This window comes from Balaenoptera ricei, chromosome 2 (genome assembly GCF_028023285.1).
Source record: "Balaenoptera ricei isolate mBalRic1 chromosome 2, mBalRic1.hap2, whole genome shotgun sequence".
NCBI classification, from domain to species: Eukaryota; Metazoa; Chordata; class Mammalia; order Artiodactyla; family Balaenopteridae; genus Balaenoptera; species Balaenoptera ricei.
The window spans coordinates 55,909,853-55,934,532 of NC_082640.1; the positions used below are offsets into that span (position 1 = coordinate 55,909,853).

At 55.1% G+C, this 24,680-nt stretch overlaps 8 non-coding genes across 8 annotated transcripts; all 8 read right to left on the reverse strand.

The window, feature by feature from the left end:
- Positions 1 to 2,687: 2,687 nt before the first annotated feature.
- On the reverse strand, positions 2,688 to 2,780 carry LOC132361780 (small nucleolar RNA SNORD116). Its single transcript, XR_009502048.1, has one exon. It is a non-coding gene; the product is annotated as a small nucleolar RNA SNORD116 (small nucleolar RNA).
- A 2,667-nt stretch (positions 2,781 to 5,447) lies between these two features.
- On the reverse strand, positions 5,448 to 5,540 carry LOC132361050 (small nucleolar RNA SNORD116). Its single transcript, XR_009501365.1, has one exon. It is a non-coding gene; the product is annotated as a small nucleolar RNA SNORD116 (small nucleolar RNA).
- A 2,687-nt stretch (positions 5,541 to 8,227) lies between these two features.
- On the reverse strand, positions 8,228 to 8,320 carry LOC132361781 (small nucleolar RNA SNORD116). Its single transcript, XR_009502049.1, has one exon. It is a non-coding gene; the product is annotated as a small nucleolar RNA SNORD116 (small nucleolar RNA).
- Positions 8,321 to 10,983: 2,663 nt separating this feature from the next.
- LOC132361051 (small nucleolar RNA SNORD116) lies at positions 10,984 to 11,076 on the reverse strand. The gene has a single exon (XR_009501366.1). It is a non-coding gene; the product is annotated as a small nucleolar RNA SNORD116 (small nucleolar RNA).
- Positions 11,077 to 13,763: 2,687 nt separating this feature from the next.
- On the reverse strand, positions 13,764 to 13,856 carry LOC132361752 (small nucleolar RNA SNORD116). The gene has a single exon (XR_009502021.1). It is a non-coding gene; the product is annotated as a small nucleolar RNA SNORD116 (small nucleolar RNA).
- Positions 13,857 to 16,523: 2,667 nt separating this feature from the next.
- On the reverse strand, positions 16,524 to 16,616 carry LOC132361052 (small nucleolar RNA SNORD116). The gene has a single exon (XR_009501367.1). It is a non-coding gene; the product is annotated as a small nucleolar RNA SNORD116 (small nucleolar RNA).
- Positions 16,617 to 19,303: 2,687 nt separating this feature from the next.
- LOC132361753 (small nucleolar RNA SNORD116) lies at positions 19,304 to 19,396 on the reverse strand. Its single transcript, XR_009502022.1, has one exon. It is a non-coding gene; the product is annotated as a small nucleolar RNA SNORD116 (small nucleolar RNA).
- Positions 19,397 to 22,063: 2,667 nt separating this feature from the next.
- LOC132361053 (small nucleolar RNA SNORD116) lies at positions 22,064 to 22,156 on the reverse strand. The gene has a single exon (XR_009501368.1). It is a non-coding gene; the product is annotated as a small nucleolar RNA SNORD116 (small nucleolar RNA).
- Between the last annotated feature and the right edge of the window lie 2,524 nt (positions 22,157 to 24,680).

The following is a 24,680-nucleotide window of genomic DNA, read 5'->3' on the forward strand; positions in this document are numbered from 1 at the left end:
AAGCACATGCTGGGACGCTGCAGAACACAACCGGAGTCTGCGCGGGACTCTGTACAGGAGCCATGAGCCTGGGCTACCCCAAAAGCCTGGAGAATCCACAGCCCTCAGGCCACTCAGCAAGGGGAACAATCAATCCACTCCTGCAACCATTGGGCCTGTCTGAGGAAAACCTAATATCTAATGGCACATCTTGGGGTGCTTTAATACCTACCATCCTGAGTTGTCCACGAACACACTCAGGGACATGGGCCCGCCTCACTTTTTCCACTTCTTCTTAGCACCTCCAGTCATCAGAGCACATGAAGGTCTTGTTTGTGTCGACGGCCAGCCTTTCCCAGCAACTGCACCTGAGAAGTGGACAGAAATCACCGAGGCTTCATAAGTGGACCGGTGTCCTCACAGGACATGATCCATAAAAACATTTACCTGGCCTTGAGCTCTGAAACTGCTTCCCAAGGACCTCTAACCCTTACCGAGAATTGACTGCATGTCTGATAGTACGACTGCAGGAAGTTACGCACATATGTTGGCCGGTGTCTGAGAGGCTGTATGTGTGTGTTCACGCGTGTGGGCGTGTGTGACTGTGACTGCGCATGCGGACGTGCTTGTGGGTTCCTCTGTGTGCCGCTGCATACGCGTCTTGGTCTCTGTGTGTCCCTATGGCCCTGTGAAGAGGAGTCCAACAATAAAAGAAAGCGTTTATACATAGCACCCTGGTGAGACCCCTAACTGAAAGGAGAAAGAATCCTGTCAGCTTTAAGAGGCCGCAGACACACTTTGACCCCCAGGGGCTGTTGAAATAGTCCACGGACTCCCGCTCTCCTACAGCCACGCCTTCTGACCAAAACACAAAGCCTCGACGAGACCTGCCTCCGGGCCTTGGCTGTGACATCGACATGCACCTCGAGACTCTGTCAGCTACCAGTATATCTGATGGGCATTTGGGGTCACTCGCAGCACTTCCGGAAGCAAGGGAACTCCCATGGTTGGGCCGACACCGACCGGCAGCTGTCTGCTGCCAAGATGCAGTCTGAAAACACTCAAGGGGCTAACGAACGTGGGCCCACGTGCCACTTCTCGCCAACTAGGCCTAATCACTTTCCATTGACCCGTGGGAATGCCCACCACAGGAAGTGGTGGGCTTCAGCCACCATGACCCATGTCGGATCCCCACGGCGGAAACTAGTCCACATTCCCAGCCACGTCTCAGGCAGCTCCCATCTTGAATGTTCACGGCCCTGACCCCTAAGGAAACGCTCAAACCCTTGAAAGCCTCGTCCTACATGCCCTCCTCCAGCCCACAGGGCGACACGACCCTACTGGAAACCACAAACATCTTCAGAACACGGGAACACTGAACACCAGGGAAGACAGACCGCAAGCCTGTCTCCTTGGTTGATGCTGATCCCACACCATGCATCCTGGAAATTCTCCACTGCCACAGTGACACTACCGAGTAACTCACAGTGATCAAAGGCATGGTCCCCGAGGACCACAGACAGACTTTCAAAGGAAGACCTCTGCCATGCGAGGGAACTTGGAAGCCTGAAAGGGAACAGTGGCTGGCCACGGCAGCACAGCAGGCATGGCAATGGGGCCCCCATCTCTGCCCCACCAATGGACTGCTCCAGATAAACCTCTGGCTGTTCGAAAGGCCTGCGTGCTACACAGGCCGGTCGCGTCATTCCCCCACGGGAGAAACACTTTCGCTTTACACATTGCCAAACAAGGGAACAAAGCGGCCAAAGGGGATGTTCGCATAACTCAACTACCTGCAAGGAGGCCGGCACAGACGCCTCACCATGTCGATCTTCTCTACTTCCCGCAAGACACCCTTTGGGTGTCATTCCTCGGGCAACGGGATCGCAACTCTACACAGCTTACCTACCTCAACTCACCCACTTGAACTGCCAAAGCCATCCGCTCCACAGGCAGCTTATGCCAGCCCATCACGAACAAGACACATTCTTGGGAAGCCGAGGCCAGCGCCTGCAACCCAATGATGACAACCCATCCCACGACATCACACAGGACCTTTCCTCATGATACCTTACCTTTCTCTCCAGGCCAGCAGACACCACCCAGGCTGAAATGCTTCACTCGATCCACACCCCACTCCACGAAGATCCACTTAGCGCCAACAGTGTGCCGGCAACTTCAGCAGAGGAGCTGACAGGGGCAGCACTGAGGCCTAAACCATCAGCCCCCTTCCGCCATCGCCCAACTCCAGCCCACGCCCGCCCACGGCTCCAGCCACGCGGGGCAGTCAAGAACCTCACTGCATGAAACACAACAACAGAGAGGGCCACAGGCCTGGCCTGAGGCTCCAGGCTCCAACCAGGGAAGCTTGCTCATGTTGGCTTCCATAATCAACCTCGGAAGCGGCATGCACAAAGTGTGATCCTGTCCAAAAATCACCTCTCCAAGCTGCAAGCTTACTGGGTCTCTACCAGAACACACTCCGACCCTGAAGACTAGCAGGAAAGCCTGCCCTCTTGCATTCCCTCAACGGCCTTTTAGCAGGGACCGGGGATTCATAGATGACCCAGCTTATGGGCAGACATGGTTGACCCTCAGACAGGAGCCCCTCCAATGCTGGAGCCCTTAGTGGGGTTTGCATGCCTGTCAGCAGGGGACGTTGGCCCTCACTCCTAACTGTCCCATACTCCCGAGACAGGAAACGTGCTGGACCTCACTTTCGATGAGGAGACGGTAGAGCGTTCTCACTCATTTTGTTCAGATTTTCCAAGGAATGCATACAAGGGTGTCATCATCGATCCAAGCACATGCTGGGAGGCTGCAGAACACAAAAGGGAAGGCCGTGGGTCTCTGCAGAGGAGCCATGACCTGGAAGTACTCCAACTGCCTGGGGAATCCACAGTCCTCAGGCCACTCAGCAAGACCAACAATCAATCCACTCTTGCAACCATTGGGCCCATCTGTGGAAATCCTAATATCCAATGGCACATCTTAGTATGGGTGAATGCCTACCGTCCTGAGCTATCCACAGCCTTGCTCGGCAACGTGCACCCGCCCCACTTTGTCCAGTTCTCCTTAGCATATCCAGTCATCAGACAACGCGAAGGTCTTCTTCTCTTTGCCGACAGCCAGCCTTACTCTGCAACTGCACCTGAGAAGTGGACAGAAATCAGGCAGGTTTCTGAATTGCACAAGGGTCCTCAGAGAACATGATTTTTGGGAACACTTAACCTGGGCGTGAGCCTAGAACCTGCTTCCCAAGTACCACTGTCCCTTACCGAAAACTGATTGTGTGTCTCACAGCACGACTGAAGGAAGTTACGCACGTACATTGCTCGGTGTGTGAGACGCTGTATGTGTGTATTCACACGTGTGGGCGTGTGTGACTGTGACTGTGCACGAGGATGCGTTTGTGGATACCTGTGGGTGCCGCTAAATACGCGTCTTGGTCTCTGGGTGTCCCTGTGGCCCTCTGCAGACGCTTCTAACAGTAAACGTCATAGTTTATACACAGCACCCTGGTTGGACCCCCAACTGAAAGGAGAAAGACCCCTGTCAGCTTCATGAGGCCGCATGCGAACTTTGAACCCCAGGCTGTCAAAATAGGCCACAGACTCCCGCTCTCCCACAGCCACGCCTTCTGACCAAAGCACAAAGCCTGGACGAGACCTCCCTCCCGGCCGTGGGTGTCACACCTATGTGGACCTGGAGATCCTGCCACCTACCACCACATCTGATGTGCCCTTGGGGTCACTCCCAGTGCTCCCGGAAGCAAGGTAACCTCCCATGGGCAGGCTGACACCGACCTGCAGTTGCCGACAGGCAAGATGCAGCCCGGCACTTCTCAAGGGGTTAACGGACTTTGGCCCAAGTGCCTCGTCTCGCCAACTAGACCAAATCACTTCCCATGACCCCGTGGGAATGCCCTCAATGGGAAGTGTTGGGCTTCAGCAACCATGACACAGGTTGGAACCCCACAGCGGAAATTAGGCCACCTTCCCGGCCACGTATAGGCAAGCTTCCAACTGGTAGGCTTTGCGGCCCTGACCACTGAGGAAACGCTCAAACGCTACACAGCCTCGTCCTAAGTGCCCTCCTCCTGCCTGCAGGGCGACTCGACTCTACTTGAAGCCACAGACATCATGTGAACACGGAGACACTGAACAGCAGGGAAGACACACCGCAAGCCTGTCTGCTTTGATGACGCCCACCCCACCCCATGCATCCTGGCAATTCTCCACTGCCACGGCGACACTACCGAGGCACTCACAGTGATCAAAGGCACTGTCCCCGACGACCACAGACAGACTTTCAACGGAAAACCTTTGCCACACGAGGGGACCTGGAAACTTGAAAGGGCACAGTGGCTGTCCACGACAGTGCGCCTGGCGTCGCAACAGTGCCCCCACCTCTGTCCCCACAACGGACTGCTCCAGGTAAACCTCTGGCTGTTCGCAAGCCGAGTCATGCCCCCCCGGGAGAAGCACTTTCGCTTTGCACATTCGCAAACAAGGGAACAAAGCAGCCAAAGGGGATGTTCGCATAACTAAACATCCTCCAAGGAGGCCAGCAGAGACGCGTCACCATGTCAATCTTCTTTACGTCTCGCAAGACACCCTTTGGGTGTCTTTCCTCTGGCAATGGGATTCCAACTCTACACAGGTTACCTACCTCACCTCATCCACTTGAACTGCCAAAGCCATCCCCTCCATAGGCAGCTGATGCCAGCCCATCACGAACATGACACATCCTTGGGAAGCCGAGGCCAGCACCTGCAACCCAGTTATGATAGCCTATTCCACGACATCACAAAGGACATGTCCTCATCTTCCCTTCCCTTCCTGTACGGGCCATCAGTGATCCACGCAGGTTTAAATTCAGCACTCATTCCTCTCCCCACTCCACGATGACCCACTTGGCATCAACACTGTGCCGGGAGTTAAAGTAGAGAAGCAAACAAGGGCAGCAGCGAGGCCTAATCCATCAGCCCCTTTCCGCCGATGCCCAACCGAGCTCACCCCCGCCAATTGCTCCAGCCTCACTAGGCACTCAAGAAGCTCACCGTGAAAAACGCAAGAACAGGGAGGGCCACAGGCCTGGCCTGAGGTTCCAGGCACCAACCAGGGACGCTTGCTCATTTTGGCTTCCAGAATCAACCCCCAAAATGGCATGCACGAAGCGTGATCCTGGCCAAAACTCACCTCCCAACTGCAAGCTAACTGGGCCTAGACCAGCACACACTCTGACTCTTAAGACCAGCAGGAGAACCTGCCCCCTCGCATTCCCTCAACAGCCATTCAGCAGGGACCCGGGTTTCACAGATAACACAGCTTATGTGCAGACACGGTCAACCCTCAGAAAGGAGCCCCTCCAATACTGGAGTCCTTGGTGGTGTTTGCATGCATGTCGGCGGGGGACGCTGGCCCTCATTCCTAACTGTCCTCTCCCCCTGAGAGAGGAAACGTGCTGAACCTCAGTTTCGATGACGAGACGGTAGAGTGTTCTCACTCATTTGGTCCAGATTTTCCAAGGAATGCATGCAAGGGTGTCATCATCAATCCAAGCACATGCTGGGACGCTGCAGAACACAACCGGAGTCTGCGCGGGACTCTGTACAGGAGCCATGAGCCTGGGCTACCCCAAAAGCCTGGAGAATCCACAGCCCTCAGGCCACTCAGCAAGGGGAACAATCAATCCACTCCTGCAACCATTGGGCCTGTCTGAGGAAAACCTAATATCTAATGGCACATCTTGGGGTGCTTTAATACCTACCATCCTGAGTTATCCACGAACACACTCAGGGACATGGGCCCGCCTCACTTTTTCCACTTCTTCTTAGCACCTCCAGTCATCAGAGCACACGAAGGTCTTGTTTGTGTCGACGGCCAGCCTTTCCCAGCAACTGCACCTGAGAAGTGGACAGAAATCACCGAGGCTTCATAAGTGGACCGGTGTCCTCACAGGACATGATCCATAAAAACATTTACCTGGCCTTGAGCTCTGAAACTGCTTCCCAAGGACCTCTAACCCTTACCGAGAATTGACTGCATGTCTGATAGTACGACTGCAGGAAGTTACGCACATATGTTGGCCGGTGTCTGAGAGGCTGTATGTGTGTGTTCACGCGTGTGGGCGTGTGTGACTGTGACTGCGCATGCGGACGTGCTTGTGGGTTCCTCTGTGTGCCACTACATACGCGTCTTGGTCTCTGTGTGTCCCTATGGTCCTGTGAAGAGGAGTCCAACAATAAAAGAAAGAGTTTATACACAGCACCCTGGTGAGACCCCTAACTGAAAGGAGAAAGAATCCTGTCAGCTTTAAGAGGCCGCAGACACACTTTGACCCCCAGGGGCTGTTGAAATAGTCCACGGACTCCCGCTCTCCTACAGCCACGCCTTCTGACCAAAACACAAAGCCTCGACGAGACCTGCCTCCGGGCCTTGGCTGTGACATCGACATGCACCTCGAGACTCTGTCAGCTACCAGTATATCTGATGGGCATTTGGGGTCACTCACAGCACTTCCGGAAGCAAGGGAACTCCCATGGTCGGGCCGACACCGACCGGCAGCTGTCTACTGCCAAGATGCAGTCTGAAAACACTCAAGGGGCTAACGAACGTGGGCCCACGTGCCACTTCTCGCCAACTAGGCCTAATCACTTTCCATTGACCCGTGGGAATGCCCACCACAGGAAGTGGTGGGCTTCAGCCACCATGACCCATGTCGGATCCCCACGGCGGAAACTAGTCCACATTCCCAGCCACGTCTCAGGCAGCTCCCATCTTGAATGTTCACGGCCCTGACCCCTAAGGAAACGCTCAAACCCTTGAAAGCCTCGTCCTACATGCCCTCCTCCAGCCCACAGGGCGACACGACCCTACTGGAAACCACAAACATCTTCAGAACACGGGAACACTGAACACCAGGGAAGACAGACCGCAAGCCTGTCTCCTTGGTTGATGCTGATCCCACACCATGCATCCTGGAAATTCTCCACTGCCACAGTGACACTACCGAGTAACTCACAGTGATCAAAGGCATGGTCCCCGAGGACCACAGACAGACTTTCAAAGGAAGACCTCTGCCATGCGAGGGAACTTGGAAGCCTGAAAGGGAACAGTGGCTGGCCACGGCAGCACAGCAGGCATGGCAATGGGGCCCCCATCTCTGCCCCACCAATGGACTGCTCCAGATAAACCTCTGGCTGTTCGAAAGGCCTGCGTGCTACACAGGCCGGTCGCGTCATTCCCCCACGGGAGAAACACTTTCGCTTTACACATTGCCAAACAAGGGAACAAAGCGGCCAAAGGGGATGTTCGCATAACTCAACTACCTGCAAGGAGGCCGGCACAGACGCCTCACCATGTCGATCTTCTCTACTTCCCGCAAGACACCCTTTGGGTGTCATTCCTCGGGCAACGGGATCGCAACTCTACACAGCTTACCTACCTCAACTCACCCACTTGAACTGCCAAAGCCATCCGCTCCATAGGCAGCTTATGCCAGCCCATCACGAACAAGACACATTCTTGGGAAGCCGAGGCCAGCGCCTGCAACCCAATGATGACAACCCATCCCACGACGTCACACAGGACCTTTCCTCATGATACCTTACCTTTCTCTCCAGGCCAGCAGACACCACCCAGGCTGAAATGCTTCACTCGATCCACACCCCACTCCACGAAGATCCACTTAGCGCCAACAGTGTGCCGGCAACTTCAGCAGAGGAGCTGACAGGGGCAGCACTGAGGCCTAAACCATCAGCCCCCTTCCGCCATCGCCCAACTCCAGCCCACGCCCGCCCACTGCTCCAGCCACGCGGGGCAGTCAAGAACCTCACTGCACGAAACACAACAACAGAGAGGGCCACAGGCCTGGCCTGAGGCTCCAGGCTCCAACCAGGGAAGCTTGCTCATGTTGGCTTCCATAATCAACCTCGGAAGCGGCATGCACAAAGTGTGATCCTGTCCAAAAATCACCTCTCCAAGCTGCAAGCTTACTGGGTCTATACCAGAACACACTCCGACCCTGAAGACTAGCAGGAAAGCCTGCCCTCTTGCATTCCCTCAACGGCCTTTTAGCAGGGACCGGGGATTCATAGATGACCCAGCTTATGGGCAGACATGGTCGACCCTCAGACAGGAGCCCCTCCAATGCTGGAGCCCTTAGTGGGGTTTGCATGCCTGTCAGCAGGGGACGTTGGCCCTCACTCCTAACTGTCCCATACTCCCGAGACAGGAAACGTGCTGGACCTCACTTTCGATGAGGAGACGGTAGAGCGTTCTCACTCATTTTGTTCAGATTTTCCAAGGAATGCATACAAGGGTGTCATCATCGATCCAAGCACATGCTGGGAGGCTGCAGAACACAAAAGGGAAGGCCGTGGGTCTCTGCAGAGGAGCCATGACCTGGAAGTACTCCAACTGCCTGGGGAATCCACAGTCCTCAGGCCACTCAGCAAGACCAACAATCAATCCACTCTTGCAACCATTGGGCCCATCTGTGGAAATCCTAATATCCAATGGCACATCTTAGTATGGGTGAATGCCTACCGTCCTGAGCTATCCACAGCCTTGCTCGGCAACGTGCACCCGCCCCACTTTGTCCAGTTCTCCTTAGCATATCCAGTCATCAGACAACGCGAAGGTCTTCTTCTCTTTGCCGACAGCCAGCCTTACTCTGCAACTGCACCTGAGAAGTGGACAGAAATCAGGCAGGTTTCTGAATTGCACAAGGGTCCTCAGAGAACATGATTTTTGGGAACACTTAACCTGGGCGTGAGCCTAGAACCTGCTTCCCAAGTACCACTGTCCCTTACCGAAAACTGATTGTGTGTCTCACAGCACGACTGAAGGAAGTTACGCACGTACATTGCTCGGTGTGTGAGACGCTGTATGTGTGTATTCACACGTGTGGGCGTGTGTGACTGTGACTGTGCACGAGGATGCGTTTGTGGATACCTGTGGGTGCCGCTAAATACGCGTCTTGGTCTCTGGGTGTCCCTGTGGCCCTCTGCAGACGCTTCTAACAGTAAACGTCATAGTTTATACACAGCACCCTGGTTGGACCCCCAACTGAAAGGAGAAAGACCCCTGTCAGCTTCATGAGGCCGCATGCGAACTTTGAACCCCAGGCTGTCAAAATAGGCCACAGACTCCCGCTCTCCCACAGCCACGCCTTCTGACCAAAGCACAAAGCCTGGACGAGACCTCCCTCCCGGCCGTGGGTGTCACACCTATGTGGACCTGGAGATCCTGCCACCTACCACCACATCTGATGTGCCCTTGGGGTCACTCCCAGTGCTCCCGGAAGCAAGGTAACCTCCCATGGGCAGGCTGACACCGACCTGCAGTTGCCGACAGGCAAGATGCAGCCCGGCACTTCTCAAGGGGTTAACGGACTTTGGCCCAAGTGCCTCGTCTCGCCAACTAGACCAAATCACTTCCCATGACCCCGTGGGAATGCCCTCAATGGGAAGTGTTGGGCTTCAGCAACCATGACACAGGTTGGAACCCCACAGCGGAAATTAGGCCACCTTCCCGGCCACGTATAGGCAAGCTTCCAACTGGTAGGCTTTGCGGCCCTGACCACTGAGGAAACGCTCAAACGCTACACAGCCTCGTCCTAAGTGCCCTCCTCCTGCCTGCAGGGCGACTCGACTCTACTTGAAGCCACAGACATCATGTGAACACGGAGACACTGAACAGCAGGGAAGACACACCGCAAGCCTGTCTGCTTTGATGACGCCCACCCCACCCCATGCATCCTGGCAATTCTCCACTGCCACGGCGACACTACCGAGGCACTCACAGTGATCAAAGGCACTGTCCCCGACGACCACAGACAGACTTTCAACGGAAAACCTTTGCCACACGAGGGGACCTGGAAACTTGAAAGGGCACAGTGGCTGTCCACGACAGTGCGCCTGGCGTCGCAACAGTGCCCCCACCTCTGTCCCCACAACGGACTGCTCCAGGTAAACCTCTGGCTGTTCGCAAGCCGAGTCATACCCCCCGGGAGAAGCACTTTCGCTTTGCACATTCCCAAACAACAGAACGATTAGGCCAAAGGGGATGTTCGCATAAATAAACATCCTCCAAGGAGGCCAGCAGAGACGCGTCACCATGTCAATCTTTACGTCTCGCAAGACACCCTTTGGGTGTCTTTCCTCTGGCAATGGGATTCCAACTCTACACAGGTTACCTACCTCACCTCATCCACTTGACCTGCCAAAGCCATCCCCTCCATAGGCAGCTGATGCCAACCCATCACGAACATGACACATCCTTGGGAAGCCGAGGCCAGCACCTGCAACCCAGTTATGATAGCCTATTCCACGACATCACAAAGGACATGTCCTCATCTTCCCTTCCCTTCCTGTACGGGCCATCAGTGATCCACGCAGGTTTAAATTCAGCACTCATTCCTCTCCCCACTCCACGATGACCCACTTGGCATCAACACTGTGCCGGGAGTTAAAGTAGAGAAGCAAACAAGGGCAGTAGCGAGGCCTAATCCATCAGCCCCTTTCCGCCGATGCCCAACCGAGCTCACCCCCGCCCATTGCTCCAGCCTCACTAGGCACTCAAGAAGCTCACCGTGAAAAACGCAAGAACAGGGAGGGCCACAGGCCTGGCCTGAGGTTCCAGGCACCAACCAGGGACGCTTGCTCATTTTGGCTTCCAGAATCAACCCCCAAAATGGCATGCACGAAGCGTGATCCTGGCCAAAACTCACCTCCCAACTGCAAGCTAACTGGGCCTAGACCAGCACACACTCTGACTCTTAAGACCAGCAGGAGAACCTGCCCCCTCGCATTCCCTCAACAGCCATTCAGCAGGGACCCGGGTTTCACAGATAACACAGCTTATGTGCAGACACGGTCAACCCTCAGAAAGGAGCCCCTCCAATACTGGAGTCCTTGGTGGTGTTTGCATGCATGTCGGCGGGGGACGCTGGCCCTCATTCCTAACTGTCCTCTCCCCCTGAGAGAGGAAACGTGCTGAACCTCAGTTTCGATGACGAGACGGTAGAGTGTTCTCACTCATTTGGTCCAGATTTTCCAAGGAATGCATGCAAGGGTGTCATCATCAATCCAAGCACATGCTGGGACGCTGCAGAACACAACCGGAGTCTGCGCGGGACTCTGTACAGGAGCCATGAGCCTGGGCTACCCCAAAAGCCTGGAGAATCCACAGCCCTCAGGCCACTCAGCAAGGGGAACAATCAATCCACTCCTGCAACCATTGGGCCTGTCTGAGGAAAACCTAATATCTAATGGCACATCTTGGGGTGCTTTAATACCTACCATCCTGAGTTGTCCACGAACACACTCAGGGACATGGGCCCGCCTCACTTTTTCCACTTCTTCTTAGCACCTCCAGTCATCAGAGCACATGAAGGTCTTGTTTGTGTCGACGGCCAGCCTTTCCCAGCAACTGCACCTGAGAAGTGGACAGAAATCACCGAGGCTTCATAAGTGGACCGGTGTCCTCACAGGACATGATCCATAAAAACATTTACCTGGCCTTGAGCTCTGAAACTGCTTCCCAAGGACCTCTAACCCTTACCGAGAATTGACTGCATGTCTGATAGTACGACTGCAGGAAGTTACGCACATATGTTGGCCGGTGTCTGAGAGGCTGTATGTGTGTGTTCACGCGTGTGGGCGTGTGTGACTGTGACTGCGCATGCGGACGTGCTTGTGGGTTCCTCTGTGTGCCGCTGCATACGCGTCTTGGTCTCCGTGTGTCCCTATGGCCCTGTGAAGAGGAGTCCAACAATAAAAGAAAGCGTTTATACATAGCACCCTGGTGAGACCCCTAACTGAAAGGAGAAAGAATCCTGTCAGCTTTAAGAGGCCGCAGACACACTTTGACCCCCAGGGGCTGTTGAAATAGTCCACGGACTCCCGCTCTCCTACAGCCACGCCTTCTGACCAAAACACAAAGCCTCGACGAGACCTGCCTCCGGGCCTTGGCTGTGACATCGACATGCACCTCGAGACTCTGTCAGCTACCAGTATATCTGATGGGCATTTGGGGTCACTCGCAGCACTTCCGGAAGCAAGGGAACTCCCATGGTTGGGCCGACACCGACCGGCAGCTGTCTGCTGCCAAGATGCAGTCTGAAAACACTCAAGGGGCTAACGAACGTGGGCCCACGTGCCACTTCTCGCCAACTAGGCCTAATCACTTTCCATTGACCCGTGGGAATGCCCACCACAGGAAGTGGTGGGCTTCAGCCACCATGACCCATGTCGGATCCCCACGGCGGAAACTAGTCCACATTCCCAGCCACGTCTCAGGCAGCTCCCATCTTGAATGTTCACGGCCCTGACCCCTAAGGAAACGCTCAAACCCTTGAAAGCCTCGTCCTACATGCCCTCCTCCAGCCCACAGGGCGACACGACCCTACTGGAAACCACAAACATCTTCAGAACACGGGAACACTGAACACCAGGGAAGACAGACCGCAAGCCTGTCTCCTTGGTTGATGCTGATCCCACACCATGCATCCTGGAAATTCTCCACTGCCACAGTGACACTACCGAGTAACTCACAGTGATCAAAGGCATGGTCCCCGAGGACCACAGACAGACTTTCAAAGGAAGACCTCTGCCATGCGAGGGAACTTGGAAGCCTGAAAGGGAACAGTGGCTGGCCACGGCAGCACAGCAGGCATGGCAATGGGGCCCCCATCTCTGCCCCACCAATGGACTGCTCCAGATAAACCTCTGGCTGTTCGAAAGGCCTGCGTGCTACACAGGCCGGTCGCGTCATTCCCCCACGGGAGAAACACTTTCGCTTTACACATTGCCAAACAAGGGAACAAAGCGGCCAAAGGGGATGTTCGCATAACTCAACTACCTGCAAGGAGGCCGGCACAGACGCCTCACCATGTCGATCTTCTCTACTTCCCGCAAGACACCCTTTGGGTGTCATTCCTCGGGCAAGTGGATCGCAACTCTACACAGCTTACCTACCTCAACTCACCCACTTGAACTGCCAAAGCCATCCGCTCCACAGGCAGCTTATGCCAGCCCATCACGAACAAGACACATTCTTGGGAAGCCGAGGCCAGCGCCTGCAACCCAATGATGACAACCCATCCCACGACATCACACAGGACCTTTCCTCATGATACCTTACCTTTCTCTCCAGGCCAGCAGACACCACCCAGGCTGAAATGCTTCACTCGATCCACACCCCACTCCACGAAGATCCACTTAGCGCCAACAGTGTGCCGGCAACTTCAGCAGAGGAGCTGACAGGGGCAGCACTGAGGCCTAACCCATCAGCCCCCTTCCGCCATCGCCCAACTCCAGCCCACGCCCGCCCACGGCTCCAGCCACGCGGGGCAGTCAAGAACCTCACTGCATGAAACACAACAACAGAGAGGGCCACAGGCCTGGCCTGAGGCTCCAGGCTCCAACCAGGGAAGCTTGCTCATGTTGGCTTCCATAATCAACCTCGGAAGCGGCATGCACAAAGTGTGATCCTGTCCAAAAATCACCTCTCCAAGCTGCAAGCTTACTGGGTCTCTACCAGAACACACTCCGACCCTGAAGACTAGCAGGAAAGCCTGCCCTCTTGCATTCCCTCAACGGCCTTTTAGCAGGGACCGGGGATTCATAGATGACCCAGCTTATGGGCAGACATGGTCGACCCTCAGACAGGAGCCCCTCCAATGCTGGAGCCCTTAGTGGGGTTTGCATGCCTGTCAGCAGGGGACGTTGGCCCTCACTCCTAACTGTCCCATACTCCCGATACAGGAAACGTGCTGGACCTCACTTTCGATGAGGAGACGGTAGAGGGTTCTCACTCATTTTGTTCAGATTTTCCAAGGAATGCATACAAGGGTGTCATCATCGATCCAAGCACATGCTGGGAGGCTGCAGAACACAAAAGGGAAGGCCGTGGGTCTCTGCAGAGGAGCCATGACCTGGAAGTACTCCAACTGCCTGGGGAATCCACAGTCCTCAGGCCACTCAGCAAGACCAACAATCAATCCACTCTTGCAACCATTGGGCCCATCTGTGGAAATCCTAATATCCAATGGCACATCTTAGTATGGGTGAATGCCTACCGTCCTGAGCTATCCACAGCCTTGCTCGGCAACGTGCACCCGCCCCACTTTGTCCAGTTCTCCTTAGCATATCCAGTCATCAGACAACGCGAAGGTCTTCTTCTCTTTGCCGACAGCCAGCCTTACTCTGCAACTGCACCTGAGAAGTGGACAGAAATCAGGCAGGTTTCTGAATTGCACAAGGGTCCTCAGAGAACATGATTTTTGGGAACACTTAACCTGGGCGTGAGCCTAGAACCTGCTTCCCAAGTACCACTGTCCCTTACCGAAAACTGATTGTGTGTCTCACAGCACGACTGAAGGAAGTTACGCACGTACATTGCTCGGTGTGTGAGACGCTGTATGTGTGTATTCACACGTGTGGGCGTGTGTGACTGTGACTGTGCACGAGGATGCGTTTGTGGATACCTGTGGGTGCCGCTAAATACGCGTCTTGGTCTCTGGGTGTCCCTGTGGCCCTCTGCAGACGCTTCTAACAGTAAACGTCATAGTTTATACACAGCACCCTGGTTGGACCCCCAACTGAAAGGAGAAAGACCCCTGTCAGCTTCATGAGGCCGCATGCGAACTTTGAACCCCAGGCTGTCAAAATAGGCCACAGACTCCCGCTCTCCCACAGCCACGCCTTCTGACCAAAGCACAAAGACTGGACGAGACCTCCCTCCCGGCCGTGGGTGTCACACCTATGTGGACCTGGAGATCCTGCCACCTACCACCACATCTGATGTGCCCTTGGGGTCACTCCCAGTGCTCCCGGAAGCAAGGTAACCTCCCATGGGCAGGCTGACACCGACCTGCAGTTGCCGACAGGCAAGATGCAGCCCGGCACTTCTCAAGGGGTTAACGGACTTTGGCCCAAGTGCCTCGTCTCGCCAACTAGACCAAATCACTTCCCATGACCCCGTGGGAATGCCCTCAATGGGAAGTGTTGGGCTTCAGCAACCATGACACAGGTTGGAACCCCACAGCGGAAATTAGGCCACCTTCCCGGCCACGTATAGGCAAGCTTCCAACTGGTAGGCTTTGCGGCCCTGACCACTGAGGAAACGCTCAAACGCTACACAGCCTCGTCCTAAGTGCCCTCCTCCTGCCTGCAGGGCGACTCGACTCTACTTGAAGCCACAGACATCATGTGAACACGGAGACACTGAACAGCAGGGAAGACACACCGCAAGCCTGTCTGCTTTGATGACGCCCACCCCACCCCATGCATCCTGGCAATTCTCCACTGCCACGGCGACACTACCGAGGCACTCACAGTGATCAAAGGCACTGTCCCCGACGACCACAGACAGACTTTCAACGGAAAACCTTTGCCACACGAGGGGACCTGGAAACTTGAAAGGGCACAGTGGCTGTCCACGAGAGTGCGCCTGGCGTCGCAACAGTGCCCCCACCTCTGTCCCCACAACGGACTGCTCCAGGTAAACCTCTGGCTGTTCGCAAGCCGAGTCATGCCCCCCCGGGAGAAGCACTTTCGCTTTGCACATTCGCAAACAAGGGAACAAAGCAGCCAAAGGGGATGTTCGCATAACTAAACATCCTCCAAGGAGGCCAGCAGAGACGTGTCACCATGTCAATCTTCTTTACGTCTCGCAAGACACCCTTTGGGTGTCTTTCCTCTGGCAATGGGATTCCAACTCTACACAGGTTACCTACCTCACCTCATCCACTTGAACTGCCAAAGCCATCCCCTCCATAGGCAGCTGATGCCAGCCCATCACGAACATGACACATCCTTGGGAAGCCGAGGCCAGCACCTGCAACCCAGTTATGATAGCCTATTCCACGACATCACAAAGGACATGTCCTCATCTTCCCTTCCCTTCCTGTACGGGCCATCAGTGATCCACGCAGGTTTAAATTCAGCACTCATTCCTCTCCCCACTCCACGATGACCCACTTGGCATCAACACTGTGCCGGGAGTTAAAGTAGAGAAGCAAACAAGGGCAGCAGCGAGGCCTAATCCATCAGCCCCTTTCCGCCGATGCCCAACCGAGCTCACCCCCGCCAATTGCTCCAGCCTCACTAGGCACTCAAGAAGCTCACCGTGAAAAACGCAAGAACAGGGAGGGCCACAGGCCTGGCCTGAGGTTCCAGGCACCAACCAGGGACGCTTGCTCATTTTGGCTTCCAGAATCAACCCCCAAAATGGCATGCACGAAGCGTGATCCTGGCCAAAACTCACCTCCCAACTGCAAGCTAACTGGGCCTAGACCAGCACACACTCTGACTCTTAAGACCAGCAGGAGAACCTGCCCCCTCGCATTCCCTCAACAGCCATTCAGCAGGGACCCGGGTTTCACAGATAACACAGCTTATGTGCAGACACGGTCAACCCTCAGAAAGGAGCCCCTCCAATACTGGAGTCCTTGGTGGTGTTTGCATGCATGTCGGCGGGGGACGCTGGCCCTCATTCCTAACTGTCCTCTCCCCCTGAGAGAGGAAACGTGCTGAACCTCAGTTTCGATGACGAGACGGTAGAGTGTTCTCACTCATTTGGTCCAGATTTTCCAAGGAATGCATGCAAGGGTGTCATCATCAATCCAAGCACATGCTGGGACACTGCAGAACACAACCGGAGTCTGCGCGGGACTCTGTACAGGAGCCATGAGCCTGGGCTACCCCAAAAGCCTGGAGAATCCACAGCCCTCAGGCCACTCAGCAAGGGGAACAATCAATCCACTCCTGCAACCATTGGGCCTGTCTGAGGAAAACCTAATATCTAATGGCACATCTTGGGGTGCTTTAATACCTACCATCCTGAGTTATCCACGAACACACTCAGGGACATGGGCCCGCCTCACTTTTTCCACTTCTTCTTAGCACCTCCAGTCATCAGAGCACACGAAGGTCTTGTTTGTGTCGACGGCCAGCCTTTCCCAGCAACTGCACCTGAGAAGTGGACAGAAATCACCGAGGCTTCATAAGTGGACCGGTGTCCTCACAGGACATGATCCATAAAAACAGTTACCTGGCCTTGAGCTCTGAAACTGCTTCCCAAGGACCTCTAACCCTTACCGAGAATTGACTGCATGTCTGATAGTACGACTGCAGGAAGTTACGCACATATGTTGGCCGGTGTCTGAGAGGCTGTATGTGTGTGTTCACGCGTGTGGGCGTGTGTGACTGTGACTGCGCATGCGGACGTGCTTGTGGGTTCCTCTGTGTGCCGCTGCATACGCGTCTTGGTCTCTGTGTGTCCCTATGGCCCTGTGAAGAGGAGTCCAACAATAAAAGAAAGAGTTTATACACAGCACCCTGGTGAGACCCCTAACTGAAAGGAGAAAGAATCCTGTCAGCTTTAAGAGGCCGCAGACACACTTTGACCCCCAGGGGCTGTTGAAATAGTCCACGGACTCCCGCTCTCCTACAGCCACGCCTTCTGACCAAAACACAAAGCCTCGACGAGACCTGCCTCCGGGCCTTGGCTGTGACATCGACATGCACCTCGAGACTCTGTCAGCTACCAGTATATCTGATGGGCATTTGGGGTCACTCGCAGCACTTCCGGAAGCAAGGGAACTCCCATGGTCGGGCCGACACCGACTGGCAGCTGTCTGCTGCCAAGATGCAGTCTGAAAACACTCAAGGGGCTAACGAACGTGGGCCCACGTGCCACTTCTCGCCAACTAGGCCTAATCACTTTCCATTGACCCGTGGGAATGCCCACCACAGGAAGTGGTGGGCTTCAGCCACCATGACCCATGTCGGATCCCCACGGCGGAAACTAGTCCACATTCCCAGCCACGTCTCAGGCAGCTCCCATCTTGAATGTTCACGGCCCTGACCCCTAAGGAAACGCTCAAACCCTTGAAAGCCTCGTCCTACATGCCCTCCTCCAGCCCACAGGGCGACACGACCCTACTGGAAACCACAAACATCTTCAGAACACGGGAACACTGAACACCAGGGAAGACAGACCGCAAGCCTGTCTCCTTGGTTGATGCTGATCCCACACCATGCATCCTGGAAATTCTCCACTGCCACAGTGACACTACCGAGTAACTCACAGTGATCAAAGGCATGGTCCCCGAGGACCACAGACAGACTTTCAAAGGAAGACCTCTGCCATGCGAGGGAACTTGGAAGCCTGAAAGGGAACAGTGGCTGGCCACGGCAGCACAGCAGGCATGGCAATGGGGCCCCCATCTCTGCCCCACCAATGGACTGCTCCAGATAAACCTCTGGCTGTTCGAAAGGCCTGCGTGCTACACAGGCCGGTCGCGTCATTCCCCCACGGGAGAAACACTTTCGCTTTACACATTGCCAAACAAGGGAACAAAGCGGCCAAAGGGGATGTTCGCATAACTCAACTACCTGCAAGGAGGCCGGCACAGACGCCTCACCATGTCGATCTTCTCTACTTCCCGCAAGACACCCTTTGGGTGTCATTCCTCGGGCAACGGGATCGCAACTCTACACAGCTTACCTACCTCAACTCACCCACTTGAACTGCCAAAGCCATCCGCTCCATAGGCAGCTTATGCCAGCCCATCACGAACAAGACACATTCTTGGGAAGCCGAGGCCAGCGCCTGCAACCCAATGATGACAACCCATCCCACGACATCACACAGGACCTTTCCTCATGATACCTTACCTTTCTCTCCAGGCCAGCAGACACCACCCAGGCTGAAATGCTTCACTCGATCCACACCCCACTCCACGAAGATCCACTTAGCGCCAACAGTGTGCCGGCAACTTCAGCAGAGGAGCTGACAGGGGCAGCACTGAGGCCTAAACCATCAGCCCCCTTCCGCCATCGCCCAACTCCAGCCCACGCCCGCCCACGGCTCCAGCCACGCGGGGCAGTCAAGAACCTCACTGCATGAAACACAACAACAGAGAGGGCCACAGGCCTGGCCTGAGGCTCCAGGCTCCAACCAGGGAAGCTTGCTCATGTTGGCTTCCATAATCAACCTCGGAAGCGGCATGCACAAAGTGTGATCCTGTCCAAAAATCACCTCTCCAAGCTGCAAGCTTACTGGGTCTCTACCAGAACACACTCCGACCCTGAAGACTAGCAGGAAAGCCTGCCCTCTTGCATTCCCTCAACGGCCTTTTAGCAGGGACCGGGGATTCATAGATGACCCAGCTTATGGGCAGACATGGTCGACCCTCAGACAGGAGCCCCTCCAATGCTGGAGCCCTTAGTGGGGTTTGCATGCCTGTCAGCAGGGGACGTTGGCCCTCACTCCTAACTGTCCCATACTCCCGATACAGGAAACGTGCTGGACCTCACTTTCGATGAGGAGACGGTAGAGGGTTCTCACTCATTTTGTTCAGATTTTCCAAGGAATGCATACAAGGGTGTCATCATCGATCCAAGCACATGCTGGGAGGCTGCAGAACACAAAAGGCAAGGCCGTGGGTCTCTGCAGAGGAGCCATGACCTGGAAGTACTCCAACTGCCTGGGGAATCCACAGTCCTCAGGCCACTCAGCAAGACCAACAATCAATCCACTCTTGCAACCATTGGGCCCATCTGTGGAAATCCTAATATCCAATGGCACATCTTAGTATGGGTGAATGCCTACCGTCCTGAGCTATCCACAGCCTTGCTCGGCAACGTGCACCCGCCCCACTTTGTCCAGTTCTCCTTAGCATATCCAGTCATCAGACAACGCGAAGGTCTTCTTCTCTTTGCCGACAGCCAGCCTTACTCTGCAACTGCACCTGAGAAGTGGACAGAAATCAGGCAGGTTTCTGAATTGCACAAGGGTCCTCAGAGAACATGATTTTTGTGAACACTTAACCTGGGCGTGAGCCTAGAACCTGCTTCCCAAGTACCACTGTCCCTTACCGAAAACTGATTGTGTGTCTCACAGCACGACTGAAGGAAGTTACGCACGTACATTGCTCGGTGTGTGAGACGCTGTATGTGTGTATTCACACGTGTGGGCGTGTGTGACTGTGACTGTGCACGAGGATGCGTTTGTGGATACCTGTGGGTGCCGCTAAATACGCGTCTTGGTCTCTGGGTGTCCCTGTGGCCCTCTGCAGACGCTTCTAACAGTAAACGTCATAGTTTATACACAGCACCCTGGTTGGACCCCCAACTGAAAGGAGAAAGACCCCTGTCAGCTTCATGAGGCCGCATGCGAACTTTGAACCCCAGGCTGTCAAAATAGGCCACAGACTCCCGCTCTCCCACAGCCACGCCTTCTGACCAAAGCACAAAGACTGGACGAGACCTCCCTCCCGGCCGTGGGTGTCACACCTATGTGGACCTGGAGATCCTGCCACCTACCACCACATCTGATGTGCCCTTGGGGTCACTCCCAGTGCTCCCGGAAGCAAGGTAACCTCCCATGGGCAGGCTGACACCGACCTGCAGTTGCCGACAGGCAAGATGCAGCCCGGCACTTCTCAAGGGGTTAACGGACTTTGGCCCAAGTGCCTCGTCTCGCCAACTAGACCAAATCACTTCCCATGACCCCGTGGGAATGCCCTCAATGGGAAGTGTTGGGCTTCAGCAACCATGACACAGGTTGGAACCCCACAGCGGAAATTAGGCCACCTTCCCGGCCACGTATAGGCAAGCTTCCAACTGGTAGGCTTTGCGGCCCTGACCACTGAGGAAACGCTCAAACGCTACACAGCCTCGTCCTAAGTGCCCTCCTCCTGCCTGCAGGGCGACTCGACTCTACTTGAAGCCACAGACATCATGTGAACACGGAGACACTGAACAGCAGGGAAGACACACCGCAAGCCTGTCTGCTTTGATGACGCCCACCCCACCCCATGCATCCTGGCAATTCTCCACTGCCACGGCGACACTACCGAGGCACTCACAGTGATCAAAGGCACTGTCCCCGACGACCACAGACAGACTTTCAACGGAAAACCTTTGCCACACGAGGGGACCTGGAAACTTGAAAGGGCACAGTGGCTGTCCACGAGAGTGCGCCTGGCGTCGCAACAGTGCCCCCACCTCTGTCCCCACAACGGACTGCTCCAGGTAAACCTCTGGCTGTTCGCAAGCCGAGTCATGCCCCCCCGGGAGAAGCACTTTCGCTTTGCACATTCCCAAACAAGGGAACAAAGCAGCCAAAGGGGATGTTCGCATAACTAAACATCCTCCAAGGAGGCCAGCAGAGACGCGTCACCATGTCAATCTTCTTTACGTCTCGCAAGACACCCTTTGGGTGTCTTTCCTCTGGCAATGGGATTCCAACTCTACACAGGTTACCTACCTCACCTCATCCACTTGAACTGCCAAAGCCATCCCCTCCATAGGCAGCTGATGCCAGCCCATCACGAACATGACACATCCTTGGGAAGCCGAGGCCAGCACCTGCAACCCAGTTATGATAGCCTATTCCACGACATCACAAAGGACATGTCCTCATCTTCCCTTCCCTTCCTGTACGGGCCATCAGTGATCCACGCAGGTTTAAATTCAGCACTCATTCCTCTCCCCACTCCACGATGACCCACTTGGCATCAACACTGTGCCGGGAGTTAAAGTAGAGAAGCAAACAAGGGCAGCAGCGAGGCCTAATCCATCAGCCCCTTTCCGCCGATGCCCAACCGAGCTCACCCCCGCCCATTGCTCCAGCCTCACTAGGCACTCAAGAAGCTCACCGTGAAAAACGCAAGAACAGGGAGGGCCACAGGCCTGGCCTGAGGTTCCAGGCACCAACCAGGGACGCTTGCTCATTTTGGCTTCCAGAATCAACCCCCAAAATGGCATGCACGAAGCGTGATCCTGGCCAAAACTCACCTCCCAACTGCAAGCTAACTGGGCCTAGACCAGCACACACTCTGACTCTTAAGACCAGCAGGAGAACCTGCCCCCTCGCATTCCCTCAACAGCCATTCAGCAGGGACCCGGGTTTCACAGATAACACAGCTTATGTGCAGACACGGTCAACCCTCAGAAAGGAGCCCCTCCAATACTGGAGTCCTTGGTGGTGTTTGCATGCATGTCGGCGGGGGACGCTGGCCCTCATTCCTAACTGTCCTCTCCCCCTGAGAGAGGAAACGTGCTGAACCTCAGTTTCGATGACGAGACGGTAGAGTGTTCTCACTCATTTGGTCCAGATTTTCCAAGGAATGCATGCAAGGGTGTCATCATCAATCCAAGCACATGCTGGGACACTGCAGAACACAACCGGAGTCTGCGCGGGACTCTGTACAGGAGCCATGAGCCTGGGCTACCCCAAAAGCCTGGAGAATCCACAGCCCTCAGGCCACTCAGCAAGGGGAACAATCAATCCACTCCTGCAACCATTGGGCCTGTCTGAGGAAAACCTAATATCTAATGGCACATCTTGGGGTGCTTTAATACCTACCATCCTGAGTTATCCACGAACACACTCAGGGACATGGGCCCGCCTCACTTTTTCCACTTCTTCTTAGCACCTCCAGTCATCAGAGCACACGAAGGTCTTGTTTGTGTCGACGGCCAGCCTTTCCCAGCAACTGCACCTGAGAAGTGGACAGAAATCACCGAGGCTTCATAAGTGGACCGGTGTCCTCACAGGACATGATCCATAAAAACATTTACCTGGCCTTGAGCTCTGAAACTGCTTCCCAAGGACCTCTAACCCTTACCGAGAATTGACTGCATGTCTGATAGTACGACTGCAGGAAGTTACGCACATATGTTGGCCGGTGTCTGAGAGGCTGTATGTGTGTGTTCACGCGTGTGGGCGTGTGTGACTGTGACTGCGCATGCGGACGTGCTTGTGGGTTCCTCTGTGTGCCGCTGCATACGCGTCTTGGTCTCTGTGTGTCCCTATGGCCCTGTGAAGAGGAGTCCAACAATAAAAGAAAGAGTTTATACACAGCACCCTGGTGAGACCCCTAACTGAAAGGAGAAAGAATCCTGTCAGCTTTAAGAGGCCGCAGACACACTTTGACCCCCAGGGGCTGTTGAAATAGTCCACGGACTCCCGCTCTCCTACAGCCACGCCTTCTGACCAAAACACAAAGCCTCGACGAGACCTGCCTCCGGGCCTTGGCTGTGACATCGACATGCACCTCGAGACTCTGTCAGCTACCAGTATATCTGATGGGCATTTGGGGTCACTCGCAGCACTTCCGGAAGCAAGGGAACTCCCATGGTTGGGCCGACACCGACCGGCAGCTGTCTGCTGCCAAGATGCAGTCTGAAAACACTCAAGGGGCTAACGAACGTGGGCCCACGTGCCACTTCTCGCCAACTAGGCCTAATCACTTTCCATTGACCCGTGGGAATGCCCACCACAGGAAGTGGTGGGCTTCAGCCACCATGACCCATGTCGGATCCCCACGGCGGAAACTAGTCCACATTCCCAGCCACGTCTCAGGCAGCTCCCATCTTGAATGTTCACGGCCCTGACCCCTAAGGAAACGCTCAAACCCTTGAAAGCCTCGTCCTACATGCCCTCCTCCAGCCCACAGGGCGACACGACCCTACTGGAAACCACAAACATCTTCAGAACACGGGAACACTGAACACCAGGGAAGACAGACCGCAAGCCTGTCTCCTTGGTTGATGCTGATCCCACACCATGCATCCTGGAAATTCTCCACTGCCACAGTGACACTACCGAGTAACTCACAGTGATCAAAGGCATGGTCCCCGAGGACCACAGACAGACTTTCAAAGGAAGACCTCTGCCATGCGAGGGAACTTGGAAGCCTGAAAGGGAACAGTGGCTGGCCACGGCAGCACAGCAGGCATGGCAATGGGGCCCCCATCTCTGCCCCACCAATGGACTGCTCCAGATAAACCTCTGGCTGTTCGAAAGGCCTGCGTGCTACACCGGCCGGTCGCGTCATTCCCCCACGGGAGAAACACTTTCGCTTTACACATTGCCAAACAAGGGAACAAAGCGGCCAAAGGGGATGTTCGCATAACTCAACTACCTGCAAGGAGGCCGGCACAGACGCCTCACCATGTCGATCTTCTCTACTTCCCGCAAGACACCCTTTGGGTGTCATTCCTCGGGCAACGGGATCGCAACTCTACACAGCTTACCTACCTCAACTCACCCACTTGAACTGCCAAAGCCATCCGCTCCATAGGCAGCTTATGCCAGCCCATCACGAACAAGACACATTCTTGGGAAGCCGAGGCCAGCGCCTGCAACCCAATGATGACAACCCATCCCACGACATCACACAGGACCTTTCCTCATGATACCTTACCTTTCTCTCCAGGCCAGCAGACACCACTCAGGCTGAAATGCTTCACTCGATCCACACCCCACTCCACGAAGATCCACTTAGCGCCAACAGTGTGCCGGCAACTTCAGCAGAGGAGCTGACAGGGGCAGCACTGAGGCCTAAACCATCAGCCCCCTTCCGCCATCGCCCAACTCCAGCCCACGCCCGCCCACTGCTCCAGCCACGCGGGGCAGTCAAGAACCTCACTGCATGAAACACAACAACAGAGAGGGCCACAGGCCTGGCCTGAGGCTCCAGGCTCCAACCAGGGAAGCTTGCTCATGTTGGCTTCCATAATCAACCTCGGAAGCGGCATGCACAAAGTGTGATCCTGTCCAAAAATCACCTCTCCAAGCTGCAAGCTTACTGGGTCTATACCAGAACACACTCCGACCCTGAAGACTAGCAGGAAAGCCTGCCCTCTTGCATTCCCTCAACGGCCTTTTAGCAGG